The sequence below is a fragment of the Prinia subflava genome, chromosome 13, assembly GCF_021018805.1.
Source record: "Prinia subflava isolate CZ2003 ecotype Zambia chromosome 13, Cam_Psub_1.2, whole genome shotgun sequence".
Taxonomy (NCBI): Eukaryota; Metazoa; Chordata; class Aves; order Passeriformes; family Cisticolidae; genus Prinia; species Prinia subflava.
The window spans coordinates 20,210,279-20,237,287 of record NC_086259.1 but is presented as its reverse complement, the minus strand read 5'-3'; the positions used below and the strand labels follow the sequence as shown (position 1 = coordinate 20,237,287).

Sequence of the window (27,009 nt, the reverse complement as noted above, 5' to 3'; positions counted from 1 at the left end):
GGGAGGGTGGGCAGGCCCTGGCACAGGTGCCCAGAGCAGCTGTGGCTGCCCCTGCATCCCTGGCAGTGCCCAAGGCCAGGCTGGACAGGGCTGGGAGCAGCCTGGGACAGTGGGAGGTGTCCCTGCCATGGCAGGGGTGGGATGAGCCTGAAGATCCCTTCCAGCCCGAACCATCCCATGATATTTTTCAGGTTCACTCCCTTGGGTTTGGACAGCAGCTGATGCTGCTTTACCAGTACTCATAGAAGAGTGTTAGTTGCAGGTAAAACATTGTCAAGCCAAACTGTTCTGCTCCTTTCAGTCTTGTGGGCACTCGGGTGGACTTGGAGCCACTCATCCCATGCTGGGCCACGAGCATGGCTTTGAGTTTATCTCTGTTAATTGTGCCAAAGATCTGGGAGGAAGGAGCACTTTAAATGCATTGCTGTTCCCCAAAAATGGTGCAAATCGGGATGAGCTGTGGGGGGCTGGGGAGCTTAGAGGAGCTGCCTCGTGTGCAGTCGTGGGAAGAGGGATTTCTTCAGGGAATGGGTGAATTGTTTCCTTCTGCTCTGAGCAGCCTCTTAATGAGCTGCCCTCTCCAGGGTGCAGAGGGATGAACCTCCCGTGGCTAACTCCAGCCTGGGAGGCTTCCACCACATCGCTGCCTTCGGATCCTTGGAGCTAAAAATACATGCACGCTGCACAGCAGACTGCAGGCACGTTAATCCGTTCCCTTTAGGAAGGAGACTTGTGGTACTGGATGAACTACTGTGGAAATTTTGTTTTTGCTGTGCAGCGTTACCAGTTTTCTTCTTCCAACGGAAAAATGCCGTGGAAATCATTGTTCTGGTTGGAATTCCCTCTCTGACAACAATAGCAGCAGTGGGGTGGGGTGCTTTGGAATTGTTTAGTGAGGAAAAGTTTTGGAGGAGCAAGCTCTCCCAGGCTGCGCTGGCTCCACCCCGTGATTCCTGTGCGCCGTTCGGGCTCCTGCAGGAGCGTTCCCACCGCTGGATTTTGGGATCCTTCTGACCACCCCTGGCTCTCCCTGCTGTAAGAATGCTTTGTCTCTATCAGAGCTGGCTCACTGTGCCACCTCCCCCCATTCGGCTGGGCTTGTTTGGTTGTAATTTAGCACGTTTTCCTGGGATGGGGAGGAATGAGAGCCTGCCAGGCTAACACCTCAGAGCTCCTGCAGTTATTGCGACCTCTGATTCATCCCCAAGGCAGACACAGCTCTGCCCTCCCTGGAGCTCCAGCCGTGCTCACACCGTGTGCTCCAGCCTGGCTCGGCCGGGATGCTGCTCCTCCCTGCCCGCCTTTGTTCCCAGGTAACTCTGGCAGCGTTTTAGGGCAGCAGTGGCGCGAGGCCGCTTCACACGCAGCGCGGAGGGGCTGGGGCTGCCTTTTCTGCCTGTGTTGAGCAGCTCAGTCGCTGATTCTGTGCACGAGTTCCAACTCGACTCGCTGCTGTTTGTGCCAGTGGGGCGTTTGAGGTCTGGGATCCGGGATGACTCGCGGCGAGGGTTGCGTAAGCGTGCGTAGCTCCGCTCTCAGCGCTTTGTTTTCTCCCTGTTCCAAGAGCTTTTGCCTCTCCAGCTGTTTAAGATTCAGAGTGTATTTTCCTCCTTTGATGTTTGGTTTACCTTGACAGGCTGGGAGAGCTGGGCTTGTTCAGCCTGGAGAAGAGAAGGTTCTGGGCAGACCTTAGAACCCCTTCCAGTGATAAAGGGGCTCTGAGAAAGCTGGAGAGGGAGTTTGGACAGGGGCCTGGAGTGGCAGAACAGGGAGGACTGGCTTCAAACTGAAAGAAGGAAAGATTTAGATTAGATATTAGGAGAAAATTTTTGGCTGTGAGGTTGATGAGGCCCTGGCACAGGTTGCCCAGGGAAGCTGTGGCTGCCTCTGGTTCCAAGGCCAGGTTGGACAGGGCTTGGGAACAACCTGGGCTAGTGGAAGGTGTCCCTGCCCATGGCAGGGGATGGGACTGGATGGGCTTTGAGGTCCCTTCCAACCCAAACCATGCCATGATGCTGACACAGGAGCTCACCTGCTCCACCAGCCTCTGTTTTCCCTGGATGTGCTCCTTCTGCTGCTGCTCATTAGCACAGGCTCAGTCACAAGCTGCTCAGACAGCCTAAACCATTTGTAAGGAAACTGTCTTTAAAATATGGATGGCATTAAAGGGACTCAGGCTTAAAATTAGAAACTGTTTATGATGCACAGTTGTAGTTGTTTACCTTGAACCATAATTATCTTATTTCCTGAGTTAAAAACGTCACGTCAGCTTGCTGAAGCAAGATTTGATGACAAAGGAATTGTTTTTAGCCACCAGCAGAGCGAAGAACACTTCAAAATGTGTGTCTAAATATGATTTTATAACCTAAAGTATACCACACTCAGGATTTTAAATTGGCTCTGGAAGTTGCGTGGGCTTACGGGTCGGCCATTTGGCCGGGGATCAAGGGCCTGGGTTTAATCCTGACTCCGTCCTTTTGTCCTCTGAGCGTTTTCCTTGCCACCCTCTGAGCTGTTTGTTTGCTGTGTTGGGAGGAGGGCTGTGCCCTTTCTCGGGCCGTGGCTGCTCCTGGGGCGTGGGGCTGAGGCGCTGCGGGGTCGGGGCTCGCCCACCCTCCGGCCGGGGGGCACGAACCCGCCCTGCCCCTCGTGGGCACAGGAGCATCAGGGGTTTGCTGCTGCTCTGGCAGGTTCAGCTGATTTATGGACAAGCTCTGGAGTGGCCCAAGAGAGAAGCTGGGCACCAGCAGCTGGGCAGGGGCAGAACTTGCATCCCTCAACCCCCTGTGAGCGGCTGAGGCACCTCAATGGGCACAGGCAGACATTTCACCTCCGTATTTTAGCATTGTTACTTATTACTGTGTTTCTTTATTTTGTTATTCAGCAGTGCTCTCTGATCCCGTGTGGCTCTGCCTCCTCACACCCTTTTCCAGACTGGGTTTTTGTACCCTGAGACAGCAGCTGCTCCTTCCTTACCTGTCCCTGGTGCTGCCAGGATGCTCCTTCCTCGGGAGAAGGGAAAGTGGGAGGGGAGCAGCTCCTTTAATGATGACAACTGCTACTTAAACCTGTTCAGGGCTTAGAATAGAATGGAAAAAAGATCAGTGGAAGCTGTAGGTGCTTTCAATGTATGTGGGATTTTTAAGGAGTCTTTTTATTCTGACCTTAACTTGCCAGGCCCCAGACAATAGGGGAGGGATGCTGTGTGGAAATCAAGGAGGTGCCTCCTTTCAGCTCTTTCTTTGCTGTGTAATTTGAGGTGGTTGTAAGGCACTTGTAACCCAGGAATTGTAGACTTGAGCACATTCTACAATTACATTTTTCATGTTGCTTGCTGGGGACCTCCTGGATTGTCCAGCCAGGTTACGCTGTCTGATCCTACATACCTGGGTGTGGGGCTGCCACCTGCATATTCCTAAAAATCCTGTATTTGAGTTGTTGAAGTGTCTGGTTGTAACATTCCTGTCACTACAGAGAGTTTTCTTGGCTGGGGAGGTGATATTCAGCCTGCTCAGAATCCAACCAGAAGCTACCCCATGGATGTTTGTTGCTTTTTTCCCCTCTGTGAGGGAGACTGTTCTTGAAAGCTGAACAGTGACTTCCTTGACTCCTCGTTGGCTAATTAATGTGCTTTAAAATGGGATGCTTGCATCCTTTTCTCCAATCAGCGTTCGGAAGGGAAAGGAAATAGTTCAGGTATTAATAGTAACCTGTATCCAATTTGCCACAGAATCACATGGATACAAATGTCTGGGACAAATGGGTCTCTCTCTCACTCTTCCCTTTTGAAAAAATGCCATTTTCTCCATGTGTTAAAACTGGGCATGGACTAAGGAATGCAGATTCATTTTTAAATAAAGTGGAGCTTGTTGTGGCCTAGTGGCTTCATTCACCCTCCTGCTTCCCTTCAGAGGAGTTACTGAGGGAATTGAGTGGGACTTTGTGGTGAAGTCACAGGGAGGGAGGGATTCATTCTGGGGAGGGCAAGGATGTGTTTGTCCCACCTCACTCGTTTTAAGGAGGAGGAGGCTGAACTATGACAGCAGCTGTGAGCTCACTTTAAATTATGGCTTTAATTCCAGAGAGCATCCACCCTTCTTGCCTTCATTGGGTCAGTGAAGCTCAACATCTTGGAGCTTAATCCCCGTTCCTGAAAGTGTCCAAGACCAGGCTGGATGGGGCTTGGAGCAGCCTGGGATAGTGGAAGGTGTCTGTGCCTGAGGGGCAGAGACAAGACAAAATTTGAGGTCCCTTGCAACCCAAACCATGCTGTGATTCTGTGGTGTGTCATCACAGATTCTGACCTCTCCTAATTCACTGGAGATCTCCAAACAGTTGGGTCGTTCCTGAATTTAGGCTTCTGTCAACCCCCAGTTCCTAGGGACTGCGTTGTCCATGTCAGACTTTCAATTAAAACACTTACAGGACAATTTGTTTTCCCAGGAATCACATCTTTCCTGCCCTTTGTGCTTATTGCAGTGGGACAAATTAAACCTTGGGCTCTTCAGCCCACACAAGTGTCTGTGTTTTTGAGGACAGTATCAGCTTATTTTATATTTTTTATCAAGTAGCACAGACAACACAAACTTTAAAAACTGTAGATCTCAGCATACATCTTATCTGCAGGGCAAAATAAAGGAACTTTAAGACCGAGAATATATCACCTACTTTTGTCCCAAAAGCCTCTAATTAAATTTTACTTCATGCTGCAATTTTGTCACAATCAAACATGCTGAAAGGTGGGGTTTTTTTTTAGGACTGGTGGAATTCTCTGTATGCTTTGGCATTTCACTTGGGTAGCTGCTGCTGTTTGAGCATAGTTGGTTTGTGATTGCTGTGGGAATTTTGGTAAATTGTAGTGAGAGGCAGATCCTGGAGCTCACCCCAGTGCTGGGAATGTCTCTGAAAAGGGTGGGAACCTGGTGGTTTTCTCTGTGTGTGAGCCTGGAGATGGCTGTGCTGGGAGCCCCTGATAGGCTGCAGGAGGTATTTATCTCAAATTTAGGTGGGTTTCTTGGAAACAACTCTTTATCCCCCTTCAGATCTACAGAGCAACACCTCTTCTTTTCCTCCTCTTGCTCTAGAGAGTCCTGAGCTGTGTGGAGTGGTCTGAGGGTGCTTTTCCAGGCTCCTGGGGGAAATTGCCACAATTTGATCTGTATTCAGTGTCCATCCCTTGAGGGGCCAGGACAGCTTTCCTCTGTGCTGGGCATGGCTGTTCTGGCCTCTGCTGGGATGGGACAGGCAGAGCTCCAGAGACAGGGAGTTCTGCACTGTTTCTTTATAGGTGGCACATTTTCTTCCCCAAACTCCAGCAGAAGGAACCCATGGATATTTATGGAAGACATTTGTGGGGTTTGTAATGCTGCTGCTGAAGGGTTCTTCCCCCACTCCCCAGTCTGTTTTCTCAGGTTCTGGAATTACAGTGGCATTTTAAGCATTTTTTCCCCATTTCAGCAGGTGAAAGCTCTGGCTGTGCTCTGTCAGGCTGTGCAGGCAGGCACTGAGCTGTGCCTGTGGAGTGCATTGGAAAACATGTCCAAATTTCCCCAAATTTGCTGTACTTGTTCCCCTTGATTCTGTACGGGAGGTAATGGAGCTTATCCGAGAGCGGGAGCTCCGTGGGTCTCGGGTGCTCCCCTGGGTATATTTTCACTGCAGCCCTCAGAGAGATGCCTTATTGAAATTCTGTCTCTTCCTGGAGTTATTTTGAGGGAAGCAGATGAGGGCTGTGGAAAAAGGTTCTCTTACTCCCTAGAGGTTTCTTCTGTTCAAAAGTTGGTCTAAACAAGAATCTAAATCCCTGATATCCTGTTACGCTGCTTAGTTCTAGATCACCATAAAATCTGAATTGATGCAAGTCTGACTTGGGGCCCAAATACAGCTTCTCCCCTCAGGGAACACCAGTGGTGAGGCACACATTTGTGGGGACATTGGCCTCTGGATTTCCTGGGATGACACAGCAGCAGTGGCTTCTTTCCTGCTCCCTGTGAAAAGGAGATTTAAGCAGAACCTTTCTGCATTATTGATCAAATTTAGAAACATTGAGGTGTATGAAATCATTGAATCTCAAACACATTTTTCATGGGGACTCTGCATCTGTTCAGAACGGGTTTATTCCTTCAAGGAAGGCAATTCTCACCTTGCTGCTGGGACCAGTTGGTGTTGCTGCCACATCCCAGCTGCTCTGGTGTGAAGAGTCAATAGCTAATGTCAGTATTTTTCCGGTTGGGATTGCGAAGCATTTTCCATCTTCAAATACTAATTTCTGTGAAGTTACAAGATAGCCTTTTATTAAGGAGTTTGAATTATGTAATTCCCAATTTTTTTGGTGGAATGCTGGCAGAAGCAGCATGCTGTGCTCTGAATGTGAAGTCCTGATCTGTGTGTGGGTGCAGCAAGAATCACTAATTCAGGGAGGTGCTGAGGGACCCCGTGGTCAGTGTTAAGATCAGGACTTGGTGGGAAAATATAGAAGTTTGAACATTTATACATTTATTTTGGTGGAACTGTCTGCTTGCCCAGAGTTTCCAAGTTGCTTTGCGCTTACAGAAAATAAAGTTATCTCAAGTCTTGAAAGACTGAACCTGTTTTAAACCAGAATCTGGCCACCTTCAGCACTTGATTATTTGGTGTTTGAGTGACCATTTTGAGGCACAGGAAGGCCAGTGTGTGCTGTGTGCACTGCAGGTGGCTCCTGTGCAGTGACTGCGAGCTCGGCAGGGCTGGAGCCTTGTCCAGAGTGAGCCCTGCAGGTTCCCAGGAGGGACAAGGGCAGTGATGATACTTTGTGAAGTGATACATTTTCATCAGCTAAAGCTAAGAAAATGGGATGGATAGACGTGTCTGTTAATTATAATGTGGCTTTTGGAAGTGAAGTTGGGTTTAAATTGAAATGTTGGATTCGGCGCAGCAGGAACGTTGTGTGAGTGACCCGACCACGTACAGGCAGTGAGGCTGTGCTGGGCATCTCCCACTGGAGTATTTGCTGCATTCCTAAGCGATTTGATAACAATTTCATTAAAAAATGGTGCCATGTTCGTTGTGAAAATTACTTGGCTCATGTGTGGTCGCTGTTTCAGCGTTACAATACTTTATGTATGTTTATGTGTGAGCCAAGGAATGAATAAATTTGCTGTATGGGGGCCAGCAAGCAGCTGTAAATAGACCTTGAAAATGCTGTGTCCGTGTCCTGGGACTGATTTCTGTAGGCTTTTTGGTAATTTTGCTCACAGCTGATGACAGTTGGTGCTCAGGCAAGCTGTGGTTGCCCCATCCCTGGAAGTGTCCAAGGCCAGGTTGGAGCATCCTGGGCTGGTGGAAGATGTCCCTGCCCATGAGAGGGGATGGAATGGGATGAGCTTTGGGGTCCTTCCATCTCAAACCATTCCATCATTCCGTGGCAGGCACTGCTGTCAGCAGCACTGCTGCATTTACAGGCACTGTGGTTGGAAGTTCAGCTGTTTTCCCCCAGTTTCTCTCTTTCTGCTGTTGAAATGCTAATTGGTGATGTGACTGTTACTATGGAGAGGAGGATGAAAGGAGTAGGGGAATCCTGCTGGAAAAGGTGCTGTGTGAGCACTACCATCAGGGGATCCAGGACTCCTTGGCCTTGGAGAAATCTATGAGGTAGCCATGTATCTGTATGTCCTTTATTCTTCTCCAAGAAAAATGCCAGAAAACTTCCATTTTGCTCATCTGGACAAGTTTACCTGCTGCAGAATTCCTTCTTTGAGTCAGGACCCTGAGCCTTCACATCTTCCTCTGGGTTTTAGGGTTTGTTTTGGCCTGTTCCTTTTCACTGAGGTTCCCAAGACTTCCCTCAGCCCAGCTGGAAGCAGCTCTGCCCTGGATGCAGCTGCATTGCTCATCTGGACATCTTCCCTTTGGCTTTTCATTGGGGAGGGAAAGTTTCCCAAAACAAACAAGGCTCTCCCAGGGTTCCTGATCTCCTGCACTGAGCATCAGTCCCAGCTGGCCTCAGAGTCTCTCCTGGATGGTTCTTGGAAGGAACCATCCCATTGGAAAGCAGCTGTAAAAATCCAGCTATGAGTTGTTTGTCAGGTGGCGAGTGGCAGTAAAGCATAAAATTGTCACGAGCTCTGCGAGGCAAAAAATTCAGATTTTTTCACTGTAGCTGGAGCAGGGGCTGTCACTGTGTCCCTCGGTGTGGTTTGCAGTGCCTGGAGATTGGATGGAATATGGGGTTTGGGGGAATTTGGCATGAGCAGGGTGTGGAGCTGGCAGTTCACCCATTCACCTGTTTAGGCAGACCAGAATCACATCACTGGGACTGGGGAAGGCCCAGTGCTCCCAGTGCTCATTTCCATACCTGTGGGTCCCTCACCATCCCACTGAGCTCCTCCAGCTTGGGAAGGGTGAGGAGTGCAGGGTTTGGGCTTGGAATCTGCCAGCCCTTTCATGTGTGCCAGTTAATGAATGTAATTCCCCTTTGCCTTGGGTGCTGAGAGCTCCTGCTGGTTCCTGCCCCGCGTCAGAAATTTCACTTTGGGAATTTGTAGCTGGAAAAACATTCCTGAAACTACAGCAAGAGCTGGTAAAAAAAAAATCAAGTGAGGTGTTTGTAGTAGATCCACTGCTATTCAGAGCAAAGGTGTGCTGGAAAAGAGCATTTGTGCCATGGATAATTCCAAGGGTTTGCTGGGGAAGGGGAACTCCTGGCACAGGAGCTTGTTCTGGTCCTGCCTGTCTCTAGGTTCATGAGCTGCTCAGGTTTGGGGGCTGACACGCCCTCATTTGTAAATAAAATACCTCTAAGCCCACCCAGATGGTTACAGGAACCTTGAAGCAGGTGATTTTTAACAAAGCTATTATCAGAAAGTTATGGAAGAAGGTGGATGCTTGGCTGAGCTTCCACTCCTTCCTTTATTCCTCTGTTTGTGCAGAGTCGTTATCAGGAGTTTATTTGTGGATTAGGCAAGGGTACTTGGTAACCTTCATGTACTCAAATCCAGTGTGCGTGTTGTGAATAAAATTCACTTGTTTTAATTATCTAATGAACAAATTCCTGTGTTTTTCAGATTACACAGCGTTTTTGGGACACACCTCTGTTGGATTTTAATATATGTCCTGTGAAGAGCAGCTTTCAACTATGGAATCGGTAAATATTGACTTTGCTTCTGTCCAAAATTTCTAGTTTGTTCCCTCACAAGTGCTTGTGTCTCTGTTGGACTGTTTGGTTTTGCCTTTTTAAAATGTTTTTCTTTATTTTTTGAAATTTGAAAGCAAAAATTGCAAGTTCTGTGGAATATATAAAAGGTACTAATCAAGAATATCTTGGGAGTTGTCTGTAGTTCTGAGAAGTCATTTTAATTTTAGATAATTTTGAATGTAGCAAGTTTTTCTCTGGCCTCAGTGAAATAAAAGTGAACTTTCCTGCGTGGGCAGTTCCAGCACAGGTTTGCCCAGCAGACTGTGCAGCTTGTTGGTGCTGCTGACTGCTGAGTATTAAATAATACCTCTTTCTTTCTCTTTGCTTTCAAAATGTCTTGAAAAAACCCAAAGTCTCTAAGTTTCCCAGTGTTATGTCTCCTTGTGATTAGCCTAATTGAAACAGATGGCACCTACGTTTCATTTTGGGCAGAGAAACCTCCCAATCTGCTGAGACTACAGTTGGAGGCAATGTTAGGATTCAACTTTTCGGGAGCATTAACAGATGCAGAAATAACAGGCTGTCGTAGAGTGGAATTTAGGGGGAAAAAATGAGATTTTTGCCTCTGTTTTGTGCACGAGGGTGGGAGAGGCTGGTGCTGTCCTGGAGATCCTGATGGTGTGGCTGGATCTGGACACGGGGTTGTTCTGGCTGGGTTTGTTTGCTGTCCTGGTGGTTTGATGTGATGGGAGCTGAGCAGAAGCTGGGTGGGCTCCATGCCTGGCTCTGGGTCACCCCCAGCACTGCCAGAAATCCTATGGAGAAGGCTTCCAGTGGATAATGCAGCATGTGGCTCCTGCCTTGGGGCCCTGGGTCCTTGGCTGACCTCTGGGTTCAGGCTGCACTGGGATTATTTGTGATGAGTTGTCAGCACAGGAAAGGCTTTTGCTGGAGAGCTGCTCGGTGTATCCAGCCCTGCTCCATCGGGTGCCTTTGCAGGCTGATAGGTGTCTTTTGTCCTGGAGTTTGAGGAAAAAAACCCCTAAAAATCGTTGTGTTTATTGTGGCCATGATAATTTCAAAGTATTCAGATGGAGACAAGATGTTATTTCAGCTTCCCCTGGTGAATATTAATAGCAGGAGAAGCCTTTCACAGTAAGACAAAGCAGAGCAGGCATCGGTGACTCTCCCAGTGCTGTTAGGTAATTAAAGTGTATCAGGTAGAGCCCTTTTCCTGGCGTGTGCAGGAGCTCTGTCCTCCTTCCTGGAGCTCTGCAGGGCCCAGAAAAACCCAGCTCAGCTCCAACATCAATTATAAATTAGGCTGATTGCTGTTTGCTGCCTGTTTTGTTTCATAGCTGGGGACAAGGGTTTTTCCTTTTTTGGAGTAAGTGGTGTTTGGCTTTTTGAATGCAAACTGTTCCTTTCAAACCAGGATGACAAAAATTTACCCAAAATTCAGGTGTGTTTGCACAGCCCTGTTTGGAAAGACAGTTCCACCTGTGTGCTTGAGGCAAGCCAGCTCATCACAGAGTCATGGGATGGTTTGGGTTGGGAAGGACCTCAAAGCACATCATGTTCTACCCCTTGCCATGAGCACATCTTCTGCTATCCCAGGGTGCTCCAAGCCCTGTCCAGCCTGGACTTGGACACTTCCAGGGCTGGGGCAGCCACAGCTTCTCCAGGCTGTGGAATTTGCTGCTGTTTTTGCTGTTGGCAGCAGTGGTGGCTGCACCACGCTGGCTCCTCCTGGCCTTGGGTGGCTCCGGCGCACCCACGGCCGCTGGTGCCATCGCGGGTTCCGACACCTTCCCAGGGAGGCCGGGGGGTCAGGGCTGTCCCCAAGCCCCAGCTCTGCTGCTGGCTTTGGCAGTGGTGTTCCGGGGAGTTCCTAATGAATATGCAGGTGTGGGATTAAAGGGATGAATGAGGAACAGAATTGCTTTCCGAGCTCAGCCCTGCGCGCTCTGACCTCCCGAGAAGGGCACGATTGTAAAGCCGAGGCCTGGAGTGGAAAAGCAATTACAATACTTGCTGCCAGGATTGAATTGTCCTCGGAAAGTCAGATGCTGCAATAATGGCAGCGTTGTTTAGGTGGAACGTGACTTCACTTAACTGCTCGGTGTTTTTCTATTAATGCTCTTAAATGTGTTCACATACGGTTCTCAGGTCTTACTGCTCTGGGGGAAATGGAGCTCAGTATTCCACCAGGAAGATATTTCTCTGCAGGAATATTTTCTAATATAATAACAGTAATTTTGCCCCTTCCAGATTAGAGGGGCTGCAGGATAACCCTCTGGCAGTGCAGTGTACATTGATTCTTTAGGCTGTTGGTCCTTGTGGAGCCAAGGAGAGCTTTCCATGAGGTCCAGTGTTGGCTTTTGGGTTGAGAAGCTGGTGTGTTATGGAGGGGAAGCCAAGTACAAGGGGAATTAATAGTGTGAGAGAGCTGGGATTGTTCAGCCTGTGGGAGAAAAGGCACCAGAGACACCTTTAGAGCTTCTTCCAATGCCTCAAGGGGCTCCAGGAGAGCTGGAAAGAAACTCTGGGCAAGGGATGGAGTGACAGGACAAGGGGCAGTGGCTTCCCACTGGCAGAGGGGAGGGTTAGATGGGATATTGGGGAGGAATTGTTCCCTGTCAGGGTGCCCAGAGCAGCTGTGGCTGCCCCTGGATCCCTGGCAGTGTCCCAGGCCAGGCTGGATGGGGCTGGGACAGCCTGGGACAGTGGAAGGTGTCCCTGCCATGGCAGGGGCTGGAGTGAGATGAGCTGTGAGGTCCCTCCCAACCCAAACAATTCCATTATGGAACGCAGCATTCAAGAAGCAGAGTTGTGTGGCTCGTGGGTTTGCTGACTTCTGCTGGAGCCTTTTCTCTTGGAAAAACAGAGATTTTGGAAGCTCCCTGAAGCAGCTGAGTGGCTCTCCAGGTGTGGGTTTGCCCAGAGGGTTTCACCACAGCCAGTTTGGGTTTGTTCTGCCTGGGAAGGGGAGGTGGGGCTGGTGGGGGACACCCCAGCTCTGTCCTCCCTGTGTGTGAGGGGGCTCTGCACGGCCCTTAGGAGCAGTGAATGTTTGTGTGGCCTTGTTCTGGTCTCTTGGACAGCACTGAAGTGACACAGTCTAAATTTAACTTTTAAACCCGTATCTTCACCGCAGAGGAGGTTAAGCAGAGGTGGCTTAACTGTGAGCCTGGAGTTCTTTGTGGGTCAAACAAGCCTTGAGTTTTTGGACGTAAAACCCTGCTGAGACCTACAGGAAAGAGCTTTAAATCCTTCCCCCTGTCCCCGTGAAAAAGCTGCTTTTTCAACTGTAATCTCAGCACAAGCATTTGCTTTGAGTGGTTGAATTGCTGCTTTTACAGTTCTCTGTATTTTCCTAGAATTTGTTAAATTGCCAACGTTATTCACATGGCACTTTTGGCAGGTGCCACCTACATGCCCTCAATTTGAAGGTACCTTTCAGGAGCAGTGGAGGTAGGGAGGCTCCTCTCTTGCGTGTCAGATGTTGGAGGGCGCAGCACTTCCATTAATTCACTTTCCCTGACCTTTCCACTGCTAATAAGCCAAGCTGGAGCACAATGCAGCACCTTAATGAACAGACCTGAGCTGAGCAGAGGCTGCTTTGAAAAATGTCTCACTTGACTTGTTCGTTGGGTGTAATTTTGGTCCATTTATTCACCATGGCACAGACGGGCGTTCTTGGTGAGAGCAACCCACAACCAAATACAGCCCTTTTTCTCCTTCCTCTAGTGTTTAGAACTAGACAAAACCATGTCAATAGCTGCTTGAAAAGAAGCAAAATGGTTGGTTGGGCTTTTTCTGTGAATCTACTTGGTTTTGAATAATTTTATTCTCTGAGGGGCTATATTGTGACCCTGAAAAATCCTCATTTTTAGAAGAAATCCTCATTTTTTAGAAGAAATATGCCTTTGAGTTAGGATTTTGTAGATTTCTATCAGCTAATGTAATGTACACTGAAAAATGCACACTTCTGGGTTATGATTTTGTAGATTAATATCAACTAACATGTAATGTACACTTAAAAATCATGGTTGCATTTAGGAACGAGTTCATTAGAACAAGCAGACAATGCATGGGATCATCATTTCCAGTCACTGCCAGCCTGTTATTTCTTAGAGAAAGACTCCTGAGCCACCCAGGCTGGGTGACACAGGGAGTCTGGGTTTTTGGGGAAGGATCTGCAGGTTTCTTGGCCGGTTCCTGCTTCCATTGTTGTGCAATGGTGTTCCTGGGTGTGACCTCTTGGGAAAGTAAAAGTGCTGGGGGGCAGGTTGTGGGGTGGTGAGCGAGGGTTTTATTTATTTATGGGTGTTCCACAGAGCACCCAAACGTGCTCTTGAAAGTTGTGGCCTCCGCCCTGAGGAAGTGACACTGGCTGGGGAGTGGAGTGGCAGGGTGACACAAGATATGGCTGCAATCCCTTGTTTTCCAGAGGTATCTCATGGTGTGGTTAAGTGCAGATGATGCTCTTGGCAGCAGGAGGTGTGCAAGGTGTTCCCACCCCTGGAGCTCGAGGTCCTGGGGAGGACCAGGCTCTCTTGTACTTCTTGGGATGTTCTTGTTCCCTCCCCTGTTGTGTAGGTAATGGTGATCCTGAGGTTTTGACCTTCAGATTCTGAGTTGTTTAAGTGAGGGGGATGGTTTTGTGTTTAGGGAATCCAGGCCTGCCAGAGGAGCGCTGAGGGAGGTGCTTGGGTGTCTTTAGTGGAGCTGCATTGTCCAGGGAACAGCTCAGCTGCTGGACACCCTGTGGGTGGGAATGGTGGCTCAGAGGGGTTCAGTAGCAGGAGACCCAGAGTGTGAATTCATGGAAACCTGGTATGGAAGGTGATTTGGCTGAGCAACCCCAGTGTCTGACACAGACAGGGAGGTGCAGCCTGCTCCTGGTTCTGTCATACATGCAGAGAAAAGTGGGAAATGGTTATTGCAAGCAAAAGCAAAAGTGATGGATCTGCTTCACTGATAGCCCTTGGAAGGGGACTTCTGACAAAACCAGGAAACAATTTGGAAAAATAAGTCTAAAATGTTGGATTGCCCCATCCCTGGAAGTGTTCAAAGTGAGACTGGATGGAGCCTGGAGCAACCTGGTCTTGTGGAAGGTGTCCCTGCCCATGGCAGGGGTGGGATGGGATGAGCTTTAAGGTCCTTCCCAACCCATTCTGTAGTTCCATGCTGACTGTGGAGAGGGGAAGCAGGCATTAGCAATGTTTCTGTTTCCTTGGCTAAACTCTTGGCAGTGCTTTGATTTTGGAACAACGGGAAAACAAGGGCTGAGCTTTGCTGGCTCAGCCTGATTGCTTCCCGGCTTAGCAAGATGCTTGAGGACTCACTCAGGTGTTCCAGCAGCTTTTTTGCTGCTGGGTGTTATCCCTGTTTTGTGGTAGTTTGCTGGGCTTCTCCAGAAACCCAAAGCTGAATTGTGTTTAGCAAGTTACTGCTTTAAGGAGTGTTTGATCTTGGGTTGTGACTGGAGGCTGATTGTTTCCAGTTGCTGGGGACGTGCAGGAGCTGGGAGAGGGGAGGTTTTGGGTGCTTTGCACATGAAGGGAGTGAGGGACCGTGGGCTGTGCCCACCATGGCACAGGCTCTGGGGGCTGGAATTCCCAGAACTGTTTCCTGTGCCTGGCTGTTTTGGGAAGCTGACACGCCTGGCCTTAGCCTCAGAAGTGGCTTTGGACTGGTGGACAAACACTGAGAGCTCTGCTTTCCCTCAGAGCTGCTCCATCCCTGGCCTGCCCTCCCCTTCCCTCAGCCCTGGCTCCTGCCAGAGTGGGCAGATGGCTGCAGGAGCTGCCTCGGGCCCTTTTGGGAAGGCACAACCCTCGGGTGAAAGGAAAGTGGAGTTCTGGAGCTGTGGGACCGGCTGAGCCTCTCAGCTGCGACGCTTTTAACTCTTGAATTTGGAACAGACTTAGCAGCTCACCTTTGGGGGTGGGAGCTTGGGAGGTTGTCAATACTATTGCCTGGAACCATCTGTTCCTACCACTAAGTAGCTGCAAAAATCAGTAATTCATCCCCCCCTTCTTTTCTTTTTTTTTTTTTGGAGGAGCTTGGGTGTAAATCTTCTCCCTTGTTATTTTTATGGGCTCCTTCATTATGGAAGACAAGCATCTCCACCGTGCTGGAACTGACGTTCTGGGTTTAATCTTTCATCTAAATTTATTTGAAATTTAAATCCCTGCCGCTATCGATATTAGAGGTTACTTTGGAGCACAGCAGCTATTTCTGGGGAACTGGGTGCATGGGGCTCCCTTATCACCAGGAATGTGCTTGTGTAACGTCACCTTTCTGGATGAACCCTCGCAGAGGAGTGGGGACGGTGGCCATGTGTACGGGTTATTTTGGGAAATCACCACTGTAAATGGATGCTGTGTTTGCTTTTGCAAGTAAAATTGCTCATGGAGTCCTGTTTTTCATTTATTTTTGCCCCAGTGAGTGAGCAGTCCCAGTGGGCTGGCGCTGGTGGTGGCTGTGGTGAGGATGTGTTGGTGGTTCTCGTGGGGCAGTCACGGGAACACCGAAATCAGCGCTGATTGTGGGACAGGCACAGACCACTGCAGATACCCTGAGTTATCCCAGGCTGAGATTTCACTCCTAGGCTTGAGCTGTAAAATCGAGATGAATTGATACCACATAACCACGTTAGTGTTTGGGGCAGGAGGTCCCAGGGACTGGTGTTGTTTTCATTGCAGGCAGTGACACCAGGGAAACCCGGTCTTGGTGTCCCCGCCCATGTGCCTTAAGGTCCTTCCCTCCCAATCCAAAGCACTCCAGAATTCCATGGCTTTTCTGCCTGAGGCCTGGTGTTTGTTGGAGATTTTGCATTCTTCCTTACTGTGTCACCAGAGCTGAGGTTTCCAGGTGTTTATTTTGGTGGTTATCTAAACTACAGAGCCAATGCCTGAGGGCTCTCTTGAGCTGATGTCCAGTTCTCCCAGCATTACACCAGTGGCACAAGTTGGATTTTGTCTGCTCTGAGAGAAGAATGGTTGGGTTTGATGGAGCTTGTGTGTCTGGACTCATCCTAGCATACAATAGTGTGAAAATACAGCCATCAATTCCCTGTGTACCCTTAGAAAATGTTAATGCTTTCAGGCTCCAGGGGATTTGAGGAGCAGTTGTAGTTCAAAAGTTGTCGTGTGCCTTGCAAGGAGGCCTGGACTCCATGGGGCACAGCCAGGTGGCTCTCAGAGCACGCTCCCTGTGAGTGTCCGTGGTTTCCTTGCCTAACATTTAACCTTAATTTGAATTTCCTGGAGGTCTTGACACCCAGATTGTTTCTTAGTTTGCTGAAAGACAAAGAGGGCAGCTGCAGAACTAGATGTGTTTGTGTGCATGTGGCACCTCCAGCTTGGAGGTGACAATTACTTGAAGGAATTGGAAAAAATGAGAGGAGCTGGTCAACTTGATGGGTGTGAGTGGGTATGATGGGAGGAGTTCTCTGATTTTGATCATTTTTATCTTTTTATAAAATTTTTTCAGCTGTTGAACAGTACAAGGATTCAAAGGTCAGCGTTGAATAGCTCTGGTTATTCTCTGCTGGTCCTAAACTTATTGCTGGTGTCATATGAGAAATATACTTTCTTTTTATGTTGCACAGTCAGAAGAAAATTATTTTGTTGTCTTCAGTAGTTTTACCTCATTCTTGTAGTCTTGCCAATATCCTGTAGTTGTTTTTTGCAGGAAGCCTTTCAGCGTTCTCTTAATTGGAATTAACTTTTGTAGGAGAAATGCACGTTTGGGTTGAAGACAATGTAGGAAATAAATACTTGGGGAAATTTACTTTAAGGTAGTGGAAAGACATTTATTGGAGAGCTTTGCTTTGGAAACTGTAACTTTGGAGAGGTGTAGGGTAGGAATAATAGAGGAATAAACCAGCTCTGCTGCTGAGTCCTGTCTGTGAATTCCTGTAGAAGGGCAGCTCTGATCTCTGCTCTGGGGACCAGGGGTGTCCTGGGCAGGGCCAGGAGCTGGTCTGGATGATCCTTGTGAGTCCCTTCCCTCTCAGGATATTCCATGGTTATCCAATACCCTGATTATTTTGAGTAACCTTAGAGACTGGTAGAGAGTCGACTTGTTATTGTCTGGTAAATTATGTTCATTAACATAATTACACAGTTTTAATGCTACATGGAAGTTACATGGAGTCAAAATCAAATAGCAACAGGTAGTAAATAATTGGGCAAAATAAAAACAGGAAAACAAATAATGAAGAAAAATAATCATGTATTCTTTTCCTGTCACCAGTCAGGGCTGCAGCTGGATGTAGCAGCTGCCCAGTCCTGAATCCTTTCTTCCTCTCATTTTTAATGCTGCTTTTACAACAGTCTGAAGGAAATCTCTGTCTAAACCAACTGGTAGCAGCTCCTCTGGGCTTTGCCTTTGGCAAGGTGTCACACAGCTGAATTCTCCTTCCTTTGCTAAATTCTCCTCTCTTTCTCCTTGCAGTGTTTGGTTATTTAGTGCTATAAGGGGATCTTGAATATATGAATTTAGCCAAACCCTCGAGTATATAAAGTAGAGAAACTTCCCTCATTTCCTTGACCTCAAGCTTGCTGAGGTAGGAAAGCATTTAAAACACCCACAGCTCTATGTGCACATGCAGATGTATTTTTAAATGTCCCCTACTTGAAGGTCATCCACCATTCCAGCTGAAGTGCAGTTTGGATTTCCTGTAGCTGGAAGCTGTCCCTGGGGCTGGTTCCCGTGGTCTGCAGGGAGTGGGGGACCCCAGGGGAGGTTTTTATCCCGGTGGTGCTTTGGACCTGCCCAGAAGGGGCTGGAGCTCCTCTGCTCTGGAGCCAGGCTGGGAGAGCTGGGGGGGCTCCCCTGGAGAGGAGAAGGCTCCAGGGAGAGCTCAGAGCCCCTGGCAGGACCTGAAGGGGCTCCAGGAGAGCTGCAGAGGGACTGGGGACAAGGGATGGAGGGACAGGACACAGGGAATGGCTCCCACTGCCAGAGGGCAGGGATGGATGGGGTATTGGGAAGGAATTCCTGGCTGTGAGGGTGGGCAGGCCCTGGCACAAGTGCCCAGAGCAGCTGTGGCTGCCCCTGGATCCCTGGCAGTGCCCAAGGCCAGGCTGGACAGGGCTTAGAGCACCCTGGGCTAATGGAAGATGTCCCTGCCCATGGCAGAGGGATGGGATGGGATGAGCTCTGAGGTCATCCTCAGATGGGTGACACCCTTGTCACCCAAACCATTCCACGAGTCCGTGAGAGGGATGTGGGTGAACATCTCTCTCCCCCCAGGAGCCTTCAGAGCTTCTTCATCTCTTTTTTCTGTCCTTGTGAAATGGCAACGGGCTTGGAGCTGGTTCTGTGTGAGCCCAGGCCATGATGAGACAGAAGAGTAATTAGATTTTCAGAGGAGATAACTGCAGCACTGTGCTGGGCATAACAGCAGCATGGAATTCCAGGCTGGTGTTCTTGGCCCAACCAGAGCTGTTCCTCAGTTCCAAGCACCCCTGGGCTCTGGAGCAAAAGGATGTGAACAAAAAAAAGCTCAGTTTGGGGGTTTACACCCTAGAAGCTGCCAGTGAAGTGATGAACTGTTGCTTTGATCACCTCTTGGTGGTGTCTTCTGGTGCTTCTGTCTGTAATTTGGATACCTCCAGGACACTGCCCTAGGCTGAGACTGACCCCTTTGTAATGCTGAATTAAATAATTATAATAAGGTATTGAAATTATCCTCTAATACAGTGATTTTCTGTGCTGTCACCATACAAATTGTATGGTTTTGAACAAGGACACAGCTTATTTAGGAATCTTGTGCTGCCACTGATGCCTCTACCCTGGAGGATGTAGTGGCTTTCAGGTCAGGTCACTTTAAAGTGAATATTTTCATGAGGTATAAAAAATAAAAAATCTCCCTGTGTTGGGCTTCTTTTGCTCACAGAAATAGTTTCTGTATTAATATTTAATTTACAGTAGCTCTGAGGAATGAAGAAAGTCCTGGACTCTATTTTTTTCTAGTCTTTAATACATTTCTTTGGAACAACTCTCAGATATAAACAAGGAGGACAGAGTGTCCTGGGCAGAGGAGTGAGACAGTTTGTGTTAAAACCATAAGTGTTCATGGCTTTAACATCGGAATGTTCAGCATTAAGGCTCCATCAGGTACCTTGGAGTAGCCCTAGTTCCCAATTGCTCTTTTTCAGTCTTTTTTCTCCTGGGATTCTTCATAGCTTTATGCCTTGATGCAGATTTAAATGTTTTTATTCCTGAAAACCTCCTGTTCCTGATGCTGCCAGTGCAGATCTGTGCTCCAGCTCAGGAGAAAGTGGGTTCAGAATTCCAGACACGCTCCTGGCACGGCTTCAATTAAAAGGTGTTGAAAGAGGCTGGATTTTGCAATTTTGCAAAGTTGGAATTTTTGTCCCTGTTAAAACCTTGGGGATCCCTGGGAAAGGAGCTTGATCCTGGCTTTTTTTTCTGCTGGGTGAGGAAGAATTTATACCATCATCCCCCTGCTTTGACCCAGTTATGAAACCCTTGCCTGTAAAATTATTAATTTGGGGACTCTCAGCCATTCCAGTGTGAGAATTCAAGCAGTGGGAGTTTTCCTGGAGAGCCACCTCCAGTTTAGCCATTAAAAGCTGGTGATAAATCCGATGAACTTAGTAAAATATATATTACAGTGTGCCATGAACCTTCTTCGTTACTCTGGAATTAATCAATGACTTGGACTACTTTCCCCCCCCTGCTCAGCCATACTTTCACAAGGTATAATTAAAATAAAAAAAGCTCCAGTTTTCCTTTTTGTTCAACTCTGCTGTTGTTGAACTATGTGTGGTTTGGACTTCAGCCCTCCAGAATGTTGGCAGAAGTTCTTGTCTGGAAAGAAATGGTAATCCTTTTGGGGTTGAAAAACGGGGAAGGACAGATCGCTGCAGCAGGGATGATTTCAGGCAGAATAAGTAATTTTGCACATATATTTATAACATGTGCTAACGTTTGTGTGATTTTATATAGATATTTGTAATTTTGGTGGTTTTATGTCAGATTTGCTGATTTTTAGTTTATTGTAGCCATTCCTATTTTTAAACTTTTTATATGAAGCTTAATGGAGTAGCTAAAGTTGCACATGGAAATTACTGCATTTTCAATATTGCATTTTAATTCAGCTGAGGTGATAAAAAAGTGACCTAAACATTTTTTTAATTTGAATTGCTTCTCTTTTACCTTGTATGCAGCCTGCAGAGGGCCATAGCTATCCCAGTGATACTGCCTGTGTCCTGTGGAATTATCTGTTCAGACTGGAAGGGGAAATGTCCACTTCTTTCAGCTGGGGAGTGATAGTCTTGTCTTTTTCTTGGACATGCTAGGAATACTTTTCTGAGAGCAGTGCTCATGGTTTTGTGCCTGCAGGGGGTGATTCTGGAGGTCAGGATAACTTCATAGATAACTTCATAAACCTCCCAGGATGGGCTTCCCCTCATTCCCCAGCAGAAACCCTGGCAGCAGCTCTCCCAGCTCCTCCTCTCAGAAGAATCCAGTTCTTGTGGGAAGCTCTGTTCAAAGGCAGGCTCAAGCTTGGAGTCCTCTCAGTCTAACAACATTAACTCCTTTTGGAGTGGTTTGTTTTTCTGCCCTTGTTCAGCTCTGTTTGATGTCACTGCCCTGCCTGGAGGGACGCCTGTGTCACTGTGGACGTGTGGTGCTGGTGGCCAAGCCAGAGGTTCCAGCTGCTCCTGGAGCTCAGCCCCTCCAGGGGACACAGCACCGGGCCTGGGGACATTTCCAGGGCTGTGGGTGAACTTCAGCTGGGGTCTGCAGGAGAGGGGTCAATGCTGGGATTGTTTGTCCTGGGGCAGGGGGAGGATTTGCAGCCTATGAAAGAGGCAGATGTGGAAGTGGTGGTGATGCCTTGAGGCTGGCCTGGAATAGAGACAGAGCTAAGAGAATAAAATAGGTATTTACTGAAAAGTCTCTAGGATACACCTTGGGCAGTACAAGGACCTGGCCAGGGCTACACCCAAGGTGGACCTAGAATGATCAGAAAATGAATGACAGGTTACAAGGTTTCACACTTTTATAGGTTTAAGTCCCTTTGCATATTGGGGTTAATTGTCCTATTACAGCTTGAGATTATGAAGTTCCACCCTCCTTGTTTGCTCTCTTCAATTCTCTGTTGTTTATACCTTTTGGGCCTGAAGCTTGTAACAGCTGTCCTTGGTCTCAAGCTGGAAAAGGATTGTTTTGTCTCCCTACCCTGTGAAGAGAACTTACTGACACTTCACGTGAAGCTCAAAGCTACACACCCAGGCAGCACAGAATCTGAAAAATGTGAAAGCTAAAACTTGAGGCATCGATGGGGTTTGTGACGAGTGGAGCCACTGTGTCACACTGGGGCTTCCCAAATGGGCAGGCTCCAGATTTGATTCACTGTGGCCACAATGCCCAGAACTGCAGTTTGGAGCTGTTTGAGGAGTTTGTGAGGAGCAGGAGGTGCAGATGTCACCAGAGGTTTAAGTTTAGCAGCCCCTTCGGTACCTTTGTGATTTTGGGTGCCGATGAAGGAGGGAGTGTGGAAGCACTTGAACAAAGAATGTCTCTGCAAGTGGCCACTGGTCATTCTGGCACACACTCCCACCAAAGCTGCTATTGTTTTTCTCTTAGTTCAACAACAGTCAAGCTCACGCTGGGGCTTTTTTCTTTCCCCTTGCAGTATAATGTTGGCTTTTATGTGTCCCCCGGGCCCACACCCGGCCGTGTGGTGGGCCAGCACACAGATGCATTGTTCGGGGTCTGCATTCCAGGGAGATCAAATGCTCCTGCGCCACATCAGCTGCACATCTGCAACTGCTAAAGCCCGAGCAGCCCTGCCGGATCCAGGTGCCATTCAATTACAGGTTAAAGGCACAGAGAGCTGCTGCTTCTCGGGCCTTTCTGTTGAATTCTGTCGGCTTTGATTCACTACAGCTGGTGAAACAGTCAGGCTTGGTTCAGGCATGTGTGGAAGAGAGCTCATTTCATGCTTGGAATTGTAATTATGTTCTTTTCTTTCAAGCTGCCAGCGGTAAAAGATGTCTTCCAGTGTGTATTATCTAAATAAGCTGTAGTGTTTAAATGTTTTCTTATTTCATTTTAAGAATGTGGCAAAATAAATTGTGCTTACTCTTCTAGTTTTCGTTCTGGAGCAATTAATTCCCCGTAGCTCTGCCATGATCCGCACTGGCAGGCTCTGGGAAGCTGCTGTGTTACACTGCAGAGAAACAGCTCTGGGCAGCAGAGCTGGGGGTGTGGGCACTGTCCTGGCTTGCCCAGCTGGCTCTGGTGTCACCTGCTGTGTCACCTCCTGTGTGCTCCCATTGTAGGTGGTGTTTGCTGTCAGTTCCATCGCAGTCATCTCTTGGAGTGGTGGCTGCAGAGTTTTAGGGAGTTCTAATCTGGGTGAGACATCTGAGCAAGGGACAGAGAGTGCAGGGAGGAGAGGAGGGAATGGTTTTATGCTGAAGGAGGATTGATTTAGGTGGGATGTTGGGGAGAAATCCTTCTCTGTGAGAGAGGTGAGGCCTCTGGATCCCTGGAGGTGTCCAGGGAATGACTTGGATGTGACACCCAGCTCTGGGCTGAGTCAAGGTGGGGATCAGTCACAGATTGGACTCGATGGGCTTGGAGGTGTTTTCCAGCCTCAGTGATTCTGTGAATTCTGTGTCCTCCCAGGAAACAGCTCTTCCCTGGATGTACTGGGTCTTTGGGAGGGCTCTCTGCACGTGCTGTGACCCAGGGCTCTTCAGAGCCAGGCTCTGGGCCAGGACTTTTGCCTTCCTCACGGAGATGTTTTTCATATGCAGCTGTTGGAGCTTCTCTGTGAATTTTGGGTGTCTGGAGTCAGCACTTTGATCCGCCTTCCCTCCTCTCTGGAGTCTGTCTGCTCGGCTGTGGTCTTGAGCAGAGAGCCTGATAGCCATTTCTGTGTCTCTGTGATTGACTGGAAGTCACACTGGATAAATCTTTCATGATTGGAAACCACTTAAGCCACGAGGTGGCTGGTGATCACTGGATATTAGTGGAGAGGTTCTACCAAACAATCAGGGAAAATTGAGTGGCAGAACATATAATTTATGACTTCATCCCAGCTCTGTGGGGGCAAGTCAGTGAGAATCGAAACACTGAAAGAATTATATTTGACAGATATTTTAAAGAATGACTCCAGTTAGTGTCATTTATTGCTGGAATGTGTGGACAGATCCACAGTCAAAGCCCTTGTAGGGGCAGTGCCAAAACCAGATATGAAAGAGTGTGCAAGAAAATGAGAACATGGGATGTGGCCAAGGGCTTGAATTTTCTGACAATGGGCAGAAAGAATGTTCTGAGGGCTTTTTCTCAGACATTTTCCTTAGATAATAAAGTTTACAAATCCTACTTGGTGTTTGCTGAAACTCCTGCCTGAAGGGGATTAGTTGGAGTTTGGGAGTTGAGCAATGAAGGTGTCATCAGTGTGCAGAGACCAGCTGGAGGAACTTCTGGAACATTCTGGACTTTATCTCTAGGATATCTTAATTTTTGCCTAGCAGTGATATATGGCATAGGAGAAATCCATTGCCCTGTGCAGGAATGTGCATTAAAAATACCTGGGCAGCAGTTTCTCCAGGCAGTGGCAGGTAACGACCCTCGCTCTGAAGGAGGAAACATTCTAGAAAACATTCTTCCCTCAGATGTTTTGTAGTGGTAATGCCTCTGGCAGTATTAATCTTTCCTGTCACAATTTGGCACTCACTCCAGTTCCCAGCAGGGGTTTCTCAGCTAATCCCTGTCTGGAAGATTTTCCCTTACCTTACATTAATTTCTGATCCTGACATCGTTTGAGGGTTTGTGTTCAGCTTAAATAAATGCACCCCAGGCCATCCTGTCGGCTCAGGGTTGAACGCTGGGGCAGTGGAAGTACCTGTGTTGCTGGAGCTCCCACGGGTGCCACCCACCTCTCCATCCATCCCCAAAACCTCCACCCCCTGGACTGTGCCAGTGTTATTCCCCCATGGCCCTGGAGAGATTATTTGAGCATTTTGGTTGCTGTGCAGAATTTTCTTGCTGTGAGTAGCTCGCTTGGAGAGGAGAGTGGCAGATGTTCTCACTTTAGCCTGTGAGTGACAGCTCCTGAGCCAACATCTGCCTTGCTGCTGGAATTGTCCCTGAACGCTGCCATGCTCGAGAGGCTGCCCAAAACTGGCTGGAGCCAGCCATGCCCCTGTTCCCTCTCGTGTTCTGTGCTCCTGGAAGCAGGGGCAGCTGTGGGTCCTGATCACCCTGGAGCACAGGAATGGCCTTGGGAAGGGCCATCCCTGCTCCCTGTGCAGGTGGGCTCGTCCTGGATGCTGTAGCAGACCCATGTGGACACCTCAGTGTCAGACCCGATCCATCAGTGCCAGGACTGCCTGTCCCAGAGCATTTGGGGTTTGGGAGGTTTGGCCCTATGGCACAAAGAATTGCTGTCAATGAGTGCTGGAGGAGATTGTCCAAAGCACTGTCCCAGTCCATGAAAATACAGGGCTTCTTCCTTTATCCTCAGACTTTGTCCTTTTGGATGGTTGTTTCTCCTGTTGGTTTCCTTTTTGACCAGAATCCTGGTCTGTTCTGTGACTGTGAGGGTGTGAAGCTGCAGGCCTGGATTAGTGCTCCACAAACATCCCAGTGTGAACATGGTTATTCCAGGGGAGTGGGTCTGCTGGTTTTCTTCCCAAGTCTTGTATCTAAAATTCTTGGGAAGTGAAGTTTCTGCCAAGTTGCTACGATAGACCTGAGAAGAGGGAAGAAATCCCTTAGCTAATAAAACACTTTTGATTACCTTTTTTGGCTTTAGATTTGTTCAAAAGCAGTTAAAAATGAAATTTTTCAAATAAGTCATCTTAGTTTTGAACTTCAAAGGCTTAGCCCACAAATAGCCAGCTTTGCTTGATTTGTGCTTGACTATTTTCTGCATCCCAATGGAAGTGAATCTCCCAGTGATGCAACTCAAAGTGTTAGTGCTCCCCTTCAGGTTTTTAGTTTTGGCCCTGCCTGGGGTTAAAAGTACTAAAGCTTAGTCTTGAATTCAGCCTTAGTCTGGTGCTTGTCTTAGCAAGGGTGATTTTGGAATTATCTCTCAGGCCTACTGTGCCTGGTTGAAGGTTGTGCTGGTCTTTGGAGAGTTTTTGTGGTGTCTGAAGAGGAGCCTTGAGAACTGGAGCTGGCAGTCACACTGTGGGGGGAGTGTGTAAACTTAGTCTAAAGATAATTTATGGTTTCTAAAGCTGCTGCTGAGTAAAACTTTCCAAGGCTGGCTCTGACCTAGCTCTCATCAGTGTAAAACCGAGAACAGTCATCTCAAAGTAGCATTTTGAGTTGTGTGGAGGGGAAAGAGGAAAACTTTGCTTTCCCAAAGGCTTCATTGGCTGCAGCTCTGCAGCACATGAGCAGCTCTCTCCTTTCGAGCACCAACCACGGGGTCACTGTTCCGTTACCTGAGCCTTGACTGGTTTAAACTCGGCTTACCGGTTTAAACCTGGCTCGGAGCGCGGTGTTTTTCTCCTGGGTTGGTTCTGCAGCAGCTGTGATGTCAGGGTCCTGATAACCCCCCGGGCTGTCTCTGAGCCCCGCTCCCTCCCGCGTTCCCGCAGCCGCGCGCCGGCACCGCCGGGAGAACTTTGGGTCACGCCGGGTTGAGCTGTTGGCAGCGACGCTCGCGTGTTGGCAGGAGCTTCCCCAACAAGATGCTGGAGAGCAGGGGAAGATTTCTCCTTGTTTTTGCAAATTAGCAAATGAAACCCTAAATAAGTTGCTAAACTCAGTTTCCTTCTGTTGGGTTAAGAGGAGGGGAGTGCTTGGAAACCTTCGAGATCCTAATTGGCCCGAGCGTGCTAAAAACACCTTCTTTCCACCCCAGGCGCTGCTTCTATCTTTCCAATACATTTGGCTCGTTCAGTGGCAAATCATTTTTATAACACTTGAGAAACTGTATAGCTCCAGAAAAACAGGATATGTGCCCTGCCTTATACTTTGGATTCGCTTTCCAAGTATTTTTGGGGATTGCTGAGAGCCCAGCCCTGTTTTGGGGCGTTGGGGCTCTCGTCAGTTTGGCGCTGGTGTGGTGATAGTGGCATTCCTTCATTGAGTGATTTTATGTTGGGGTAACGACTGGTTTCATTTGAGCACAGATACCCAGCCGGGCTCCCCAGCCCTTCCCTCGTGCTGGGTAACAGAATTTCCTTGTGCCAAGGACAGTTCTCTATCAGCTCCCAACCAGGAGCACGCTGAGGTCACGTCCAGATATTGTCCCCCTTCCCCTCCCAAGCTGGGGACAACGAGTTTCTCATTTCTTCCTTGGGCTGATAACGGTGATTCCTCCTTCCCACAGAAAGCTCTGGAAGTTTTTTTAAGTAGTACAGTATTGTTCCTTACTGTTTTCCCGGGTTTTCTATGTTTGATGGTTGATTTGTTCTTCATGGCTTTGTCCACTTAATTTTGCATCTGATTTGGCATTTAAAAGCTTACTATTTTAATTGAAGTTCTCTGTGAGCTGCAGAACTGCAGGGTGTAGTGGAAGCCCCATTTGTATCTCAATTTGGGCAAGAAGCTGGGATTATAAACAAGCCATGGTAGGGTTTGAAAACCTGGGAGAGGATTGATTGGGCATTCAGGAGGATGGTGGGAGAGGGAGGCTGAGAGGGAAGATGGAAAATATCACTGACCATCAGGTTGGGGTGGAGTTTATCTGACAGAGGGGAGTGTGAAACCATTTTTCTAGTAATTAAAACAGCAGTTTGTAACCAGTTTTCAGGGTGAAGAACCAAAGTTTGGGCATCTTCTAAGACGGTGAGGGTTTTCCTCTGAGCCAGCAGATGAGGTTACCCCAAAAGGGGCTGACATGACCTGGGGTGTCCCAGTTCCCTCCTGGC

At 48.3% G+C, this 27,009-nt stretch overlaps 1 protein-coding gene across 2 annotated transcripts in view; it reads left to right on the top strand.

The window, feature by feature from the left end:
- ANKRD11 (ankyrin repeat domain containing 11) overlaps positions 1–27,009 on the top strand; it is a 129,643-nt gene that overhangs the window by 13,297 nt on the left and 89,337 nt on the right. For both annotated transcript variants that reach the window (XM_063410772.1, XM_063410773.1), the window contains exon 2: positions 9,042–9,121. The gene's annotated coding sequence lies outside the window, so the exon portion shown is untranslated. The remainder of the gene's footprint in view (positions 1–9,041; positions 9,122–27,009) is intronic.